Consider the following 18,277-nt stretch of genomic DNA (forward strand, 5'->3'; position numbering starts at 1 on the left):
TCTTTATGTGTATTGTATTATACTAGTCCATCTGTCTCGTCTTTGCACATATTGAGCCAAGCTCAAGTGTAGTCTTCAGGTGAAGTAGGGTTAGAGTTCGGGGGAATTGAACCAGGACTCTCAGATGTAAACTTATGGCAATTCAGGAAGCAGAAGAGTTGGTTGGAGCACTGGAGTTTGCCTACAGAACAGGCTGAGGAGATGGGAGATGCAAGATTGAGGTTCTACAGCACCACCACTGTTGAGAAGATGTGACTGCAATGTGACACGTTTACATAGCCAGCTTTCATTATTAACGTGGATATAGGAATCTACATTAACAAGTGTAGCAAAAATTGACATCAGGAAGTAAAATTTTGTAAATACGAAATGTGTCCAGATGGAAGATTTTAATCAGATATAAAGAGATGTGCAATGATATGAAATGGATTCAATTTAATATACTGATATAAAATGCCCTAAAGAATGAAACTAGGTTGTGGTTTCAAAAGTGTCAGCTTTGATTTGAAAATCTATAATCCTTAGGTCTCTAAAACACAAATTTAGTGTTACTTATTATCTGAGTTAGGTCAAAGTCTCTTTTACTCTTCTCAAACCTTAAGCCTTCAACTTGGTTGCTCAATTTTTTCCTCAATCAATTAAGTGAGATGGAAAGAAAAGTTCTGGGTCAAATGAGCTGGGAGTCTCAATAGATGTGATTTAACATCGTGTTGGCGTCTTTTGCTGCAATCTATTTTAGGTCAGTGCTGTTGTTGTAAACAACAAGAACATTCCATTTCAAGACTACATGAAGGGCCAGAACTCATGATGCATTCAAAATGTCCAAAAAGAGTATCTTTAAAGATGGTATTGGACCAGATTCCACACATTTTTGTTTTCACAGGGAAATATACTAAAGAATAGACTTTGAATTTAGAAGTTCCTTTCAATAGTCAGCAGGGCTCCACAATGGACATATGTCATCAGATTGTTTGATATGTAAATATAAAGAGGTGATCTTCAAGGAAATGTGAGCCACATCAGTAGAAGAATTGGGGAAGAGACGATTGCTTACTGCATCATATACACAATACCATTCTAATAGTTTGAAATTGTACTGTGTGACATTAGTAATGAACCTATTGTTGCAATGCCTGTGAAATGGCTTTGACAAATATATTACTCTTTATTCTAATTGAGCGAAATCCTTCACTTAGTTGTGAACAGAGGAATTTTATGTGAATGGGCTCATTTATAAAATTGCACAGTTTGACTTCAACTCATGTCACCCTAATTTCTACCTTCTGATGTTGGACCATTTTGGCTTTGTTAGTGTTGCTATTAAAATATGTTAAGTGATTAACTTTAACCTTGTCTCAATCTATAGCTATATATAATCTACATTCTCTGCACAGTATGACAACTGAACTCTGATTTCTTTCATTTTTTTTGGGAGGGGGGATATTCATTTCTGTGCTAATCAAAGTGAGGGAAGTTAATTCTGGGAAATGAAAGATTTGCACATTTCTGGTACCTGGTGTTATCACAAGCACTCTCTGGCCATGTGAAGTCCTTCATCCTCCATTTCAAGAACATGTTTGAACCATCAACCTCAGAAGAGCACTGAGAGGCAGTTCAATTTCCCACACAGAAGAAAGAAACATAGAAAAATAGGAGCAGGAGTAGGCCATTCGGGTCTGCTCCGCCATTCAAAAAAGATCACGGCTGATCGTCTAATTCAGTACCCTGCTCCCCCTTTCTCCCCATATCCCTTTAGCATTAAGAAATATATCTGTCTCCTTCTTGAACATATTTAATGACATCACCTGTCTCGATCAGAATGCCAACTTAAGGGCGGTTTTGTGCCCAAATTAATTTCATACAGCAATCAGATGGAGGTGATTAATTACACTTCTCCATCTCATCAATCTGGCCTGGATATGAACTCGTGTCCCTGCAGACTTGCAGTCCACGAACACAAACATGCTTCTAAGGAAAGGACTTTTTTTTAAATCTCAAAGTACACATCGAATTTTAATTGCTAATTAGATTGTATAACAAGAAAGCGCAGAAAGGCAACTGTAATCAGGACAGAAATCACATATGGTTGAAAAGTACAGCAAGACTTTGAGAAGTTGGAAGGGGATGTGATCAGGCGTCTGATTCAGTATTTTCCTTTGGTGTCAACGGTAGGCCTAACTTTGAGGGAAGGGCTGTAAAGTAAAAGAGGCACCATCATTGCCTGCTGAAATGCCGAAAGCTACCTAATGCAGGGACTTCTCCAGGTACATCTGGAGGCAGCAGGTTTTTGATGCAAGACCCTTTTCTGGTCAAAGTCAGCTGACCCTAAACATGGATTCTTCTTCACTGGTAGATACAACTTTCCTCCAGCCATTGGAAAAGATATGGCAATCAGAAAACAAAGTATTGAACAGTGACATTAAGGCAACTGTACATGCCCAAACTTGCAAATGCGTAAAGAATTTTACAGCATCAACAAGGAGTATATTACATATCAAGCTTTGAGGCAATGCTTCAATACAGAGAAAGGCAATAGACCACTCATCACCTCATGAATGCTTTTCAACCCATATCCATGAAGTCATGGTTAGCTCAGCATTAAACATGCAAAGTACCAGACAAAATCATTGGCTGGATGTGCAATAGGCAGAAGAAATGCTATCTGAAACTTTGTTACTGATATTCTGTGCTGATATTTTGATCTGGGCATAAGGAGTCTTAAGCCAACACAAACTGTATGGGACAAACTAAATGGACCAGAGGGTCTTTTTTCGCCTGATGTTCTCGCATGTTTCTAAGCTTATACAAAATATTAAGCTGCAACAGCAGCAATTTTTATTTTCCAGACATAAATAGGGAGGTCTGCCAGCAACTCTTGGGATGCTACTCCAGTTACAATCTTGTACAGGGCTGACAAATAGGACACACCTCACTGATTTTGCACCATGCTGATTCTAATATGACAAGGTAATAACACAGCTTTTTACTTTGGCAAGTCTAGGAACAAAAAAAATGGGTGTTTAAGCAGCATCATTGGATTTTGTAGAGGACACTGATAGTGGGAAGTCAGGCCAAGACTTTTGAGGATTCCCATTCTTCTATGAACTATTCCGGCCATCTTCTCTCCTTGATTTTGCAGTATATTTCTGAGGTAATTGTCAAGCCAATTCATAGAATCTTTGTAACACAAGAGTTGTTCATAACATCACAGAGTATAGGTAGGAGGGTAACGTCACAATCAATGTTTGTCAACAAAATTTCTGTCTTTGTTTTTTGGTGCATTTTTCTGCTCACTGCCTGATTTTATTTGCAGTGATTTGTCACTGTACATCTTACCAAAGGCGTGCGTATCCATTCTGGTGAGGCTGGAGCAGTGAACAATGAGAACATTACTAATAACATCCAACAGGCAACTGATGTGGATAAAAATACCCAGCAGTGAGTTTGGGGGGGGGGGGGGGGCGCGGGGGCTCGGCACACTTCCCTGAGGCACCCCTACATTAGTGTTGCAATGAGACAAGAAATATCCATTTATCACAACACAATGTTTGATTCTCTAAGGATGTTGTGCATGCAATTGAAAAGCTCAACAGACATACCAAATGAATTTCTCAGTGTGCGTTGGGATATCATACCTCAAATGCTTTTGAAATGCTGAGGGTTTCTGCTTTGGATTTGTACTAGTGATTGGGAATCAGTAATTTATCAGTCGTAACTTTAAGAGTGCCTAACTTTGACTGATTTCAATTCCATCGGTGACCGGGTGCCAGTTTTCTGTATTTGAAGTCTTGCAACGGTTTCATAATAACTAGTTTTAATGAATTCTGATATAAGTGGGTGTTGATACACTAGCATGTAGCAATTGGGATATGGCTTTGATCACTTCATGTAAATAACCATGACTACCACCATCCACTTAGTTCACACAATTCCATTTGCTGAGGACAGTTGAGAAAAAGATAAGCTCGGAGCAGATGGTACTTCTTTAGAGTTTTAAGAATACGTGTATCTTTGTTATTAACACCAGAAATTCTCCCAAGATCAAGCTTTCGGAGTAGATATTTGATGTTCTTTGCTTGACTGCCATTTGATTGATTGGGTTGCTTGCGGGAGTAGGCCATTCAGCCCATCAAGCCTGCTCTGCTATTCAATGAGATCCTGGCTGATCTTTACCTTAACCCTGTTTACCTGACTTTGCTCCACATTGCCTGCTAATACCAGCTAATCCACAGAGCTGTCAGATGTGACTGTCTTTCTCAAGGGAAGGGATTGTGTCGTTGAATCTGTTATCAGAAACAGACTTGACTATCTTTCAACAGACCTTAGAGCCTCTTGGAGAATCATTTGGATTGGAATAGTTAGACTTGCACTTCGAAAGGTCCAATGGGTGAGAATTATGAATTTGAAGCCACTGTAGGCCAGCAATGCAGGGGTGATGGGCAAGGGTGACTTGTGAAGATAATTTTATGCATTCGCAGAAGTGGTGGAGCATCTTGCTCACTAGCTCTGCATATGGGAAACTTCTGTCCATTAATTTTAATGGGTGAAAAATTGTAGGCCGTGAGCCCACACTTTCCTAAGGCACGTAGCCAGTGGGCACAACCACACTGTGGTAGGATTTTGACCCCTTGAGTTTATTTCTTGCATGGTAATATAGTCCTTTTAAAACAAATTTCAGCCAAATACTCTTCAGCATTAAGAAAGGAACTCAAGATCATTTTGATCACTGTTCACCTGAGGTGGTTTATAATATTAAGAGAATTCCCCTACCGTCTCGAGGTTGAAGGTTGGATTTGTTACATAAATGAAGAGTTGAGTGGCAGGGCCATGAAATGTGCGTGCAAGGAATGTTAGTGCGAAGTGTAACTGGAACATGGGTGCAAAGTTTGATGGTCTCTGCATCACAACGTTAGGTGTATACTTACACAAGGCTAGGGTTGAAGTGCACTGTAAGGCAATGTTTGGAGAACGGCAGCAAAATGGCAGGATTCATTGGTACTAACAATGCACGCAAAGCACAGAAATGTTCCATTCATTGGTGCCCGTCAACTATTCTCTTAAGCACAGACAAAACAAATGAGCAGTACAGGGAGTATTGCTTACTTAACCATGTGCGCTCATTGGACAAATCATTGTCGCTTTTGTCCGCTAAAGCCAGCAGTTCCAGTTTCGTTATTCTTTCGCTATTAGTCAGTGCACCTTACCTATGAGTGGTGTTGTAAACAAGAGCTCGCTCGCCCACATTCTCGTGTGCACGAGCGTCCCCTCAGGTTTGGTCGTGTTGACAGTGGTAACGAGCTCACAAAATGGGCAATACTCCAGAGCAACAGAATCACTACATTGCCTGAGAAACATAACGTTAGTCATCGCTGGGCTGATCTAATATGAACAGATTTAGTATTTATAGTACTAAATAAATACTTGGGAACAGCAACAACCGCATTTCTATATGTTACAAGTAACCGCTAGTGCTTTTATGGTGAAAGTTTCAGTATTTCATCAGCTACTGTACATAAGGACATAGCTCATGAGCCAGCTCTTCTGTAATATAAAATGAATATTCCGCTCCCATATATTTGCAGAATCGATTGTCTCTCCACTGTCTGAGCGCCTCCCAAATTACTTAAATGTTCCTAAAATGACTCTTAAATCCTATGAAGCCTTTTCTTGTACGCAAGTATTTTTCCCTAAATCACCATGAAATGTTATGATCTATTTTTGTTTTTACTTACAACTATAAGATAAGATTTAAAAAAGTTTGGTCCTTTGGTCCCTAATCATCTAAGGAATGATATGACTTTACAGTAGTAGAACTCTTAAATCCCTGTGCCAGCTTCCAAAATGTCCCTTTATCTGTAATATCCTTCCTGTTTCAGAGGCAAGGATGTGTCGTGTTGGTTGTAGGCACGCAATCTTATCCAGCTGGCTTTGGTTTTTTTTTTAAAGTCAGTTATTACCATTTAATCCTCTGAAAAACAGTTATTCAGTACTTGCGGATTAACTCAGTCATGGTGTGTCTCAATGTCCTCATCACAGTTCCAGTGCGAATATGAATTTTTTTGTCGTTTTTTTTTGTGTTTTTGTTTTTTTTTGTTTCCATACAACTTCCTTCTGTTTCCCCCCACAAGTTGCTCCTGAAGTGTTTTCCCCTTTGAAATCTATTCTGTCTTCTTCCACAGTGATACGCAGCAAAAAAAAAGTCATAGTTTTCAGACTGCACTTGTGACAAAGGATCACTGAATGCGGCGGTGCTTCCATCCTGAGAGAGAGAGAGAGAGAGAGAGAGAGAGAAAGAGAGCAGGACAGAAAGAAGAAAAATATGAATTAGTACAACAGGAAAACAGCAACTGGTAGTGATCATCCTGAAACAATTCAGTGGCAAAGCTAGGCCCCAGAAATATCTAAAATGGATAATATCATGTCAAATATGGCCTAACTGGACTGTGGTATATTTTCCTCAAACTATAACTCATTCTCCCCTTCCCTGTACAGTGTTAAATGCCTTATTAAGATAAAGATTTGGTGAACGTTTATCATAAACGGAAGGATTTTCTGCATAATAAGGGGGACTTTCCCTTTTTGCACCCAATGGTCACACCAAGTATCTCCAACTCAGATGCAATGTGGAGACTCCTCTCATTTACCCCGGCAATCTGACCTGACCACACGCTCAACAGCAACTGCTGTCACATTGCACATCAGTTCCATTTGCTGTACTGAGTAGTCACATGGGTTTTTTAAAAATAGAAATTGAGTTTGAATTTGTAGCAGGCACTTAAATCTATTTATAAATGACTGTAAACTAACTTCTTTCTATCAAAGGGATGTCCAAAAGAGAATGATGAGGTGCTTTAAACATCTAACTGGGAATTGGGGGGTGGGGGAGATAAAAAGAGTCCTCCGTGAATATGAGGCCAAAAGCACTCTCCGATTTAACTGTTGGCAGATGTCTACCAGAGTCCTGAGAGTGAAAACAATGCAAAGTAAAAAGAAACATGCGTTTCAAATGTAACTAAACTTCACGTGGGCTACTAAGGAGTCCTCAAGTTTCTCAGAACAATTCCAGGATTTAGTTAACACTCGAAAGTATAATGAGTGCAGGACTAGAGAACATGTGGAGATTTCACAAGGTTTCAGCAATGAGAGAGATTAGGAAACCTTCCATCTCCCCACAGGGATTTGAGGTCAATTAGCATCTTTAAAAAGGTGCAAAATTGATATTTGTTGAGAAGGGGAGTTGAGCGATTAACAGTATTTCCCGTTTCTTTAATTAGGGAAATCAAGGATGTAAATTAGTGTTCTCTGAAAGAAGGGATAACCATAGGAACATAGGAACAAAGGAACATAGGAGCAGGAGTAGGCCATTGAGCCCATCGATCCTGCTCCGCCACTCAATGTGATCATGGCTGATCATCCACTTCACTGACTTTTTCCCACACTGTCCTCATATCCCCTCACGTCATTTGTATTTAGAAATCTGTCAATCTCTGCTTTAAACATACTCAATGAGAGAGCTTCCACAGCCCTCTGGGGTAGAGAATTCCAAAGATTCACAACCCACTGAGTAAAGAAATTTCTCCTCAACTCTGTTCTATGTGGCTTCCCCCTTATTTTGAAATTGTGTCCCCTGGTTCTAGGCTCCCCAGCCAGGGAAAACATCTTAGCTGCATTTACTCTGTCTATCCCTTTAAGTGTTTTGTAGGTTTCAATGAGATCACCTCTCATTCTTTGAAACTCTAGAGAATACAGGCCCAGTTTCCCCAATCTCTCTTCATAGGACAGTCCTGCCATCCCAGGAACAAGTCTGGTGAATCTTCATTGCACTCCCTCTATGGCAATAATATCCTTCCTAAGGTAAGGGGACCAAAACTGCAAACAGTACTCCAGGTGCGATCTAACCAAGGTTCTATACTATTGAAGCAAGACTTCACTACTCCTGTATTCAAATCCTCTTATGATAAAGGCTAATATACCATTAGCCTTCTTAATTGCTTGCTACACCTGCACGTTAGCTTTCAGTGACTTATTGACGAGGACACCCAGGTCCCTTTGTACATCTACACTTTCTAATCTCCGACCGTTTAAGAAATACTCTGAACATCTGTTCTTCCTACCAAAGTGGATAACCTCACATTTTTCCACATTATATTCCATCTGCCACATTCTTGGCCACTTTGCATTTTCCTCACAACACACATTCCCCCGTAGTTTCGTGTCATCCGTGAACTTGGAAATACAACATTTGGTCCCCACATCCAAATCATTGATATATGTTGTGAACAGCTGGGACCCAAGCACTGATCCTTGCGGTACCCCACTAGTCACAGCCTGCCAACGCGAGAATGACCCGTTTATTCCTACTCTCTGTTTTCTGCCTGTTAACCAATCCTTAATTCATGCCAGTATATTACCTCCCATCCCATGTGCTTTAATTTTGCTAAGCAACCTCCTGTGGGGGACTTGATCAAAGGCCTTTTGAAAATCCAAGTATACCATGTCCATCGACTCCCCTTTATCAATTCTGTTAGTACCATCCTCAAAAAACTCCAACGGGTTCGTCAAACATGATTTCCCATTCATAAATCATGGTTGACTATGCCCAATAAGATCATTATTATCCAAGTGTCCATTTATCACATCCTTTAGAATAGAGTCTAACATTTTCCCAACAACTGATGTAAGACTAACAAGGTCTGTAATTCCGTGTTTTGTCTCTCCCTCCCTTCTTAAATAGTGGGGTGACATTTGCGACCTTCCAATCTGCAGGAACCGCTCCAGAATCTATAGAATTTTGGAAGATGGTCACCAATGCATCCACTATCTCCATAGCTACCTCTTTCAACACTCTGGGATGTAAAATATTAGCTCCTGGGGACTTATCAACCTTCCGGCCCATTAATTTCTCCAATACAACCTTCTTACTAATACTAATTTCCTTCAATTCCTCATTCCCCCTAATCCCTTGGATCTCTAATTCTGGGAGATTTCTTGTATCTTCCATAGTAAAGACAGATACAAAGTAATCATTTAGCTTCTCTTCCATTTCTCTATACCCCATTATAAATTCTCCTGACTCTGCCTGTAATGGACCCACATTTGTCTTAGCCAAAAATTTCCTTTTTACATACCTATAGAAGCTTTTACAGTCTGTTTTTATATTTTTTGCTAGCTTACATTCATATTCTATTCTCCCTTTATCAGTTTTTTGGTTCTCCTTTGCTGTATTCTAAATTCTCCCAATCCTCAGGTTTGTTACTATTTCTGGCAACTTTATAGGCCTTTTCTTTTAATCTTATACAATCCTTAACTTCCTTTGTTATCCAAGGTTGACTGCCTTTACTTTTGGGGTTTTTGTGCCTTGAAGGAATGTATAGTTGCTGTAAACTATATAATATCTCTTTAAAGACTATCCATTGCCTTTGTACTGTCATACCTTTTAATGTATTTTCCCAATTCATCTCAGCCAATTTGCCCTTCATACCTTCACAATTTCCTTTGTTCAAATTTAACAGCCTGGCTTCAGATTGAACTACCTTACTTTCAAACATAATGTAAAATTCTATCATATTATGGTCACTCATCCCTAAAGGTTCTTTTACAACAAGATTATTAATTAGCCCTTTCTCATTACATAATATTAGATCTAAATAGCCTGTTCTCTAGTCAGTTCCTCAACATACTACTCTAGAAAAGTATCCCTAACACACTCCAGAAATTCGTCCTGGTGAGCATTAGTGCTCATTAGGTTTACCCAGTCTTTATGCAGATTGAAGTCATCCATGATTACTGTATTACCCATGCTACATGCTTTTCTAATCTCCTAAATAATGCCATGCCCCACACTACCATTACTGTTTGGTGGCCTGTAAACAACTCCTACCAATGTTTGCTGTCCTTTGCTGTTTCTTAGCACCCAAACAGATTTCGCATTTTGTTCTTCCGATCTGAGATCCTCCCTTACTAATGTACTGATCCCATCCCTTATTATCAGCCTAACACCATCTTTTCCTTTTTGTCTGTCCTTCCTAAATGTCGAATATCCTTGAATATTCAGTTCCCAGTCTTGGTCACCCTGTAGCCACGTTTCTGCTATGGCAATTAGATCATACCCATTTACCTCTATTTGGGCCATTAAGTCATCTATCTTGTTGTGAATGCTGCGTGCATTCAGGTAGAGTGCCCTTAACCTTGTCCTCTTGATATTCTGCATTCTAAGCCTAGTTGATGCTCGCCTTTGTTTCGCCTGCCTTCTAATGTCACTTGCTACTTTTCTACTCCTGTTACCAGCTTTACTTCCTTCATATTTGAGCTAGCTCTCATGTTCCTATCCCCCTGACAAGCTAGTTTAAACCCTCCCCAACAGCACTAGCAAATCTCCCTGCAAGGATGTTAGTTCCGGTCCTGTTAAGGTGTAGCCCGTCCATCTTGTACAGGTCCCACCTGCCCCAGAACTGGTCCCAATGCCTCAGAAACCTGATGCCCTCCCTGCTACACCAATTCTCCAGCCACGTGTTCAATTGATCAATCCTCCTATTACTATGCATATGGACTCTGATTGAGTGGGTTTGACGGGCTGAATGGCCTTTTCTCACTGTGGGTTCCCTTACGTTCTCAAAGCCAATCTTCAGCCACTATTTTATCGCTGAGACTGTAGGGCTGATTTTACAAAACTGTGCTCCCAGTAAGACGCCTCATCCGCCGGGAGAAGATGTTAGGAATTTGAACACGTGACTCCCATGATTCTCCATCCTTGGATGGAAAAAGAAATCACAGAAAGTATACGCTTAATTTCCTGAGTTTCACTGTCAGCAGGGAGACTCTTAACAGGAGTGTGATTGTACAAAATCAACTCCTGTGACCTTTATTTGCATTGTTTAAACTTTGCTCAGCACAGTTAGACCAGATGGCAGACATCCACCTTATCACTTATTTCCTCTGGGCAATAGCAGACGTGGATAGGAGCGGGGTCCAGAAGTTTACAGGGAGGGTAAGGATATTTATGCTGATCCGAATGATTGATTAATTCATAAGTAAGTGTCGATATACTGATGAGCGGAGATTTGAACCTCAAGTTTCCATCATCATCAACCCTCTGTACAGGGAAACTTGCCCTCGTGCTGGTTTATCATTTCTGACTATCTCTCACCTGACTTGTCTTGAATAATAGTGTTTATCAATTAGCTAAAAAGACTGTTGTGTTTAATGGGTTTTCCAAACCCAACTGTATTTCCATCAAGTGAGTGCCAAAGCAATCAAAAAGCAGGGGATGGATCAGGAGAAGTAAGGACAGAGCTGCCAAATGGGTTGTCCTTTCATACATGTTTATATGAGGAATTATATTCTCATAGACCAGAGAGTTCTTAGCAGTTTTCCTAACCAGGAAGCTACATTTGCTGTGTTAATAGAGCTTTTCTCAGTAGGATGGATCGCAAAATCAGAAAGGGTGTAAGAAACCTGAATGAAATGAAATGGAATTTCAAGAAGGTGAATAGAAGGTGTTCAAATGTTGCAAAACAGTTGAAAATGGATTAAAGCATTAATGTGATGATCAGGCTGATCTGAATGTTAATGTGTTCATGCAGCTAATGATGGGATCGTTGCATAATGGTGAAGTTTAGAAGGTGACATACAAACATGGGAATGTACAGGACCAGAAATAAACATTGCTATCCAGTTTTCTGGTTCTAGTGTCCAGGAAATCTCATATTCCACGATAGCTCTAATATCCCTCTATCCAACTTTTCTCCAGCTACTTAGCCAACTCCCTCATGAATTTGCTGAGACAATCGCCACTGCCCCCACCTCTGGCACAGTCCCACACATTCATTGCTCTTAAACGGAATCTTTCTTTTCGCCTTCCCTGTTCTAAGTTCGAAACCTCTGGTAGAGTATTGCTACTGGATCGAATGTATTGACATTAAGCTTGTCCATATCCAAAATTAATTCACGTGAAGAAATCCAGTCCTTGTGAGCTTTTTGTTGCGAGTTTAGTGTTCAATCCTTCGAGCTATTCTTGCAATAGGAGGATGTGTCATGGCTAGTAGTCTGGTCTTATAAATAGCTTCATGTTTGATTATGATGGATAGATTACAAGGGACATGAGTGCATTCCATTCACCATCATGGGTGCAGATATCTATCATACTACAATGCTGGCCTGAATGTATTCCAGTAGTACATCTATCTTCTCCCACCTCTTCCTATCTTCTTCTAAAATGACCATTCTTCCTGTATGATTCGAGACAATGAGTGCCATTGGACTATTTGATTTTGGATGGCCTAACAGCTGACATCCACTTTCCAGCATGGATCTTTGTGCAGCCACCCAAAGCAGGGGCCCTTGCTGACTTTTCCTCCCACCCGCCACCCGCTCACTCATTCAGGGCTACTGAGGCCAACAGAAGGGCTAATTTTCCAGCTCGGCTGAAATTAGCTCATTCACCAAAGGCCGATGCTGGGGTCCTCCTGCCCTGTGTGGCTCAACGTACAGAAACTGGGAACCTGTGTAGCCCGAAGAAAAGTAGGTGTGGCAAAGTAGTGGCATTCCTCAAACTTTACCAGGTTGAAGTAACACAAAGCCTACATGCATCTCTGCTCCCTCTTCTAAGTATAGGATGCCCCTCTCAGGATTCAGTTTAGAATATTTCTCATTAAAGCTAAAAGCGCTGGGTAATATTTTAATATTGTAGTATATTTCATATCTGTATTGGTGCTTTACAGTGAATTCTAATGTGTGGCTGCACAGCAGGCAAGTGGAATGGTGAAACGCTTAGGAATAGAAGGTTCAAGTGTAAATTGGCCTGGCTTTGCCATTGAATAACATTGAGCTTAACAATCCATCCAGTCACTACATCTGAAAGATCCACTGCATCTGAGAGTTACAGGTACAACCAAGCTTGTAAATTAGGAATTTTCACCAAAAACAAATTTTAAAAGAAACGAACAAATTAAGTGGTTCATATGCTGGCACTGGTGCATGCTGGGATAGAAAGAACAATCATGCTCATTTTAGTTTCCATCGAACGCAAACACTGCAGCTTTTTTCTGATACCAGAAATAAAACACAATCACAACTGGCAACCCCACAGCGACACCAATATCCATCGGAGGACCCTTTTCATTTGCTTTATGATCTTCACAGAGCTACATGAGGTAACACAAAATTGCCTTGCAGTATGCAGCCCTGAGCCCATTAACTCCTGACACTGTCCTGCCATCCACTAGTTTCACGTCAGCTCTCTCGGTAAGCTGAAGCCCGCCTTAAAACAATGGACTCTTCTTGATTGAAGGGAGATAACTATCTCTTGGGAACAGCGATTGATGGCTTTGCACACACAGGCCAATCTGTAATATTGCACCAAGGGGAATTGTGAGGAGGGTCTTTGAGAGGCAATGCCTCGGGTTAAAGCATTGACGGCAAAAGTAAATTGTGATTTTTTTTCCCCCTTTGTGAAGTTTATATGGTTGTTTTCCATCATCAATGCTTAAATGCAACAGCATCATTCAGCAGGAGAAATCAGTTTAGAATGTCCACTAACTTTAATTTATTGAAGTATTTAAGAATAAGGTAGAAAACTGTAAAACATTTTGAGGATAAAAGCAGAATACTGCAGATGCTGGATATCTGAAATAAAACCAAAAAGTGCTGGAAATACTCAGCAGGTCTGGCAGCATCTGTGGACAGCGAAACAAAGTTGACGTTTCAGGTCAGTGGCCCTTCATCATTGAGTTCTGATGAAGGGTCACTGACCTGAAACGTTAACTTTGCTTCTCTCTCCACAGATGCTGCCAGACCTGCTAAGTATTTCCAGCACTTTTTTGTTGTATAACATTTTTGAGGAGTCTGAATAACATGTATTTTGGAGCCAGAGATCTTATATCAATTTAATTTCGATCTTTGCTGAATGGTAAGGAAAGGGAGCCAGAAATTACTGCCAATCTTTCTGTATTTGTGAACGAGTTCAAAGTATGGAAATGGTTTATGACTTTTAGTGTCTAATTGATTTTGTTTCTGTGTGTTTAGCTCCATTACCTTCCATTTGCAGCGGTCTTTTACATCAATAGGAGTTTTGATGGACATGAGTTCCAGGAGATGGGACTTGTGAAAGAGCAGTCCAATTCCTCATGCATCTGAACAGATTTATGAGTTTAAGTTTAAAAAAAACAATGCTTACCTGAATATAGAGCTGGGAGGAGTAGGTGTGCCCCACTGTAGTCCTGAAGACCTTTGCCAGTCCCCACTCAGCCCCCTCCCAATCGCTCCAACTCTCCCCATCGCCCCTCTCCTCCACCCAACTGTATCCTTGTGGAATTGGAAATCTGCCTCTAGACAACCATTGGCCATCAACAGCTCGCTAAGAATACGCTGATGAGGTCTGAGGCCCAATTTTGGGTGAACCTCAGGCTGAAAAAGGGGCCAAAATGAAGATCCCACCGCCAACCCCCCCCAGCCCCCCACCATGACTTGTTCACCTGAAGTTCCCCACTATGCCATCTGAGCCAGGTTAACATCTTCATGAAATACTGAGGAGAGGAATGCCAAGATAAATGGATTAAGCGAAAGTACATTACCATCGAATGCTTTAATTTCAAAGCCTGTGTTATAATTTTTTTTAAAAAGCATTAACTTATATTGCTAACTTAATAGCATCACTTTTTTTTTGAAATGGAGTAAGCACAAATGACTCCAGAAATCAAATGAGGTTGTGTTGAGATTTTGCAACAGAGAAGCATACAGGCAATTTTGGGTCACATCTTTGCAAAAGAATTTTGATGTCGTGGAATGGAATACAATAATACTGGAACCGCATGAACAACAGGCACTGGGTTATATATCAAGTGAAAAAGGTCCATGAATTTCTTCAATATTTTGGTAGATAGTCATTAAAATGGAGACATCAAAAAGGCATCACTTGCTCACATCAATACTCATAACCAGTGGTGAAATAGCAAGGAAATTGCAGGAATAAAGCCAACTGTATATCTAATTTTCTCAATAATATATTACACATTTAATAAGGCACCACAACACGTAACTCACACTACAACAGCAAAGGTCAAAGGTCACGATCTGGTCAAGGTAGACCAATCAGCACTCCAGGTTTACTTACAACGACCACTAACGGTACCATGGGCAATACTAATAACGCACGTCACAACCGCAAAAAAAAAACGTGACCTCACGTCATGCAACGCAGCGACAGTCTGTCACATGACGTCATCAAATGACACCTTCACTGCAAACGGGCAACTTACGGGTCGGGAAATGTCTCCCCCGTGACTGCTAGAGTCGCTAGGTAACATCACAGAGTTTGAGAATGACTTGTGGTCATCTGGAGCTATGATTAGGCCCTGCCTGGTTTGGTTGTGGTTAGTTGTAAAAGAAGAAAAGATGTTTGGAGATGTAGAGTAATCCTGTTATCTTGACTTTCTTTTTTCTTTTCTCTCTAGTTTGACTTTCTTTCCATTCTTACAAAGCATTTTACCTCAGTTGTACACAACCGTTTTGACAACAAAAAGACATTTAACAAGGTGCAACAACATAACTTACACAACAGAACAGGATAATGTGTTCAAAGGGCATTATTACACCCTTGGGCTCAATGCTTGACTGACTCTGTGAGTATTAGGACTGTACCAGAGCTTCACTTCATTGCAGTGACTGGGCATCATCTCTGCTACATTTTACTTCTCAAAGAATTAGTCGACCTCAGCTGGAGTATTGTGTCCAGTTCCGGGCACCACACATTAGGAAGGATGCTGAGGCTTTGCAGAGGGTGCAGAGGAGATTTACTAGAATGGTACCAAGGATCAGACACTTCAGTTATATGGAGAGAGAAGCTGGGATTGTTTGATTCCAACAGAGGAGGCTGAGGGGAAACTTAAGAGGTGTTCAAAATTATGAGAGGCTTTGATTGAGTGGGTCGGGAGAAACCATTTCTGCTGGCAGGAGGAGACAGATTTAGGATAAGTAGCAAAAGAAGCAGAGGGGAGATGAGGAGAATCATTTTTACGCAGCAGTTTGCTTTGATCTGAATGGGCGACGAAAACAGATTCAATAGTTACTTTCAAAAGGGAATTGGATATATACTTGAAAAGAAACCATTTGCTGAACTCTGGGCAAAGAGCAGAGGAGTGGGACTAATTGGGTGGCTCTTTCAAAGAGATGGCATAGATACAATGGGCCGACTGTGCTATAAGATACCATGATAAACAAGGTTCTATTTTCAAGATAATATCACTTGCTTTGCACCTAATCTATTGACTGATTCATAAATTAGATTTTTGGCATAAAAATTGAAGACATTTTCGGAATGGAAAATGGTCATTCGATCTAATGAATCCATTCCTTTTTAACAGAGTTCAACCCTATCAACCTGCCTTGGAACTATCCCACCCCGAATTCTCCTTCTCCGCAGAAAAGCTCATAATTGAATCTTCATCCTATCCTCTTCTCTGGACTTTATTGAAACTCATACTGACTATTGCACTTCATCTAAAAAATATTGCGCCTGACCTCTTACTGCTAAGTAACTCCTGCATGAATAAACGCACCGCATGGCTTGGTACTGGCTTATTTAGGCCGGGGACGTCCCAGGTTTGGTTCATGGCCGAGACAGGTTAACTGGTTATGCCAGGATGAAGTGGAAGCCATGTCTTCAGGCTTGGAAAGCAAAGAAATCTCACACTATTGCAACAAATTGAAGCTTCACGTTAACATATCTCTTGGCGTTCTTATACCATCCTATCAGATCATGAAATAAATAAATTAGCATTTGAATGAATTAAATTTATAATTTCTGCTTTCAAGAAACTTTATCTATCCAATTTTATTTAACAGTAGGTTACATGCAGTTAGAAATTAGACTGAAATTTGCAGCCTGGTGCCACACAGATTACATTTAAGTTACAGAAACCAGTGTGAAATGCAAACTGACACAATGTAGCAGATATTGAGGAAACTGAATGGGAGAAAGTTTGGCCACTGTTTAACTTGTTCCGCAAAACTGATCACTTTGGAGTACAATTTTTCCCAATATTGGAAACTATGGAAAAGAAGGGATATTGATCGCAACAGGGAAGGTTAAAGGGGGAATCTAATAAAAAAAACGATGAGTGGATAAATCATGAAAATTGCTTCTACTGGTTGATAAAGAAATAACAAGAGGGCATGAATTTAGGATTAGCACTAAAAGCATAATGGCTGAAAGATTTTTTTTTCATGCAGAAGTTTATAATTTGGAATACATGTGTTTGTTAAAGCTAAGTCAATCACATTTTTGGGCGACACAGTGCTGCAGTGGTTAGCCTCACAGCTCCAGCGACCCGGGTTCAGTTCTGGGTACTACCTGTGTGGAGTTTGCAAGTTCTCCCTGTGTCTGCATGGGTTTCCGCTGGGTGCTCCGGTTTCCTCCCACCGCCAAACACTTGCAGGTTGAGAGGTAAATTGGCCATTGTAAATTGCCCCTAGTGTAGGTCGGTGGTACGAGAATGGTGGGGATGTGGTAGAGAATATGGGGTTAATGTAAGATTAGTATAAATGGGTGGTTGTTGGTTGGCACAGACTTGGTGGGCCGAAGGGCCTGTTTCAGTGCTGTATCTCAAAATACATTTATGAAGAAATTAGATAAACACATTGAGAAGGAAAAGGGTGTGGGGAAAATGAGACAGCTCTGATGTGGCAGCAGAACCAGCAGATACATGATGGGCCGAATGGTTTCCTTCTGTGCTGAAATTTCCATGGTTTTATGAAAAGGCAAAGAACCCACAATGCTGCATAAATCTGCAACTCAGTGATTTTACGAAAGGCTTCGGGAAGCTTTGTTACAGTGCTAATAGGCAGCTGATCCTAGGGCGTGGCTGAGAGTTCAAAGGAGGTCCACGACTTCCACATCCTCCTCCAGTCAGTGGAATGGAAGGTACTGAGCTTCAGGCATTAATGGCCCTGCTGCAGTCGGTAGTTAACAGCCAGGTGGCTTGCAATAAGCAATGTAAGCCAGATGTCGTCAGTCTGTAGCTTCTCCACTATTTAAATGGCAGCTGAGAACTAGCAAACCTGGCCCAACTGTAGCAAAAACCCAGGATGCCAATTTGTGGCATTGTAGTCAAGCACCAAAGCAGTCAGCTCCCTTGGGCTACCACAGAGGGCTGACATATAATTGAATTCGATCTTGTTTTCAAAATTCAAACACCAATGTCAATAGAAGAGATCACCCGTGTACAATATAGAAACTTCCACACCCTCTTTGTTTCTTGAGTTATTTGAAAATCAGGCACAA

General features: G+C 40.7%; 1 protein-coding gene across 7 annotated transcripts in view; it reads right to left on the bottom strand.

The window, feature by feature from the left end:
* Positions 1-6,206: 6,206 nt before the first annotated feature.
* Positions 6,207-18,277, bottom strand: part of LOC137350649 (CUGBP Elav-like family member 4) — an 856,190-nt gene continuing 844,119 nt past the window's right edge. For all 7 annotated transcript variants that reach the window (XM_068015445.1, XM_068015439.1, XM_068015443.1 and 4 more), the window contains one exon: positions 6,207-6,259. The gene's annotated coding sequence lies outside the window, so the exon portion shown is untranslated. The remainder of the gene's footprint in view (positions 6,260-18,277) is intronic.

Source organism: Heterodontus francisci, chromosome 35 (genome assembly GCF_036365525.1).
Source record: "Heterodontus francisci isolate sHetFra1 chromosome 35, sHetFra1.hap1, whole genome shotgun sequence".
Taxonomy (NCBI): Eukaryota; Metazoa; Chordata; class Chondrichthyes; order Heterodontiformes; family Heterodontidae; genus Heterodontus; species Heterodontus francisci.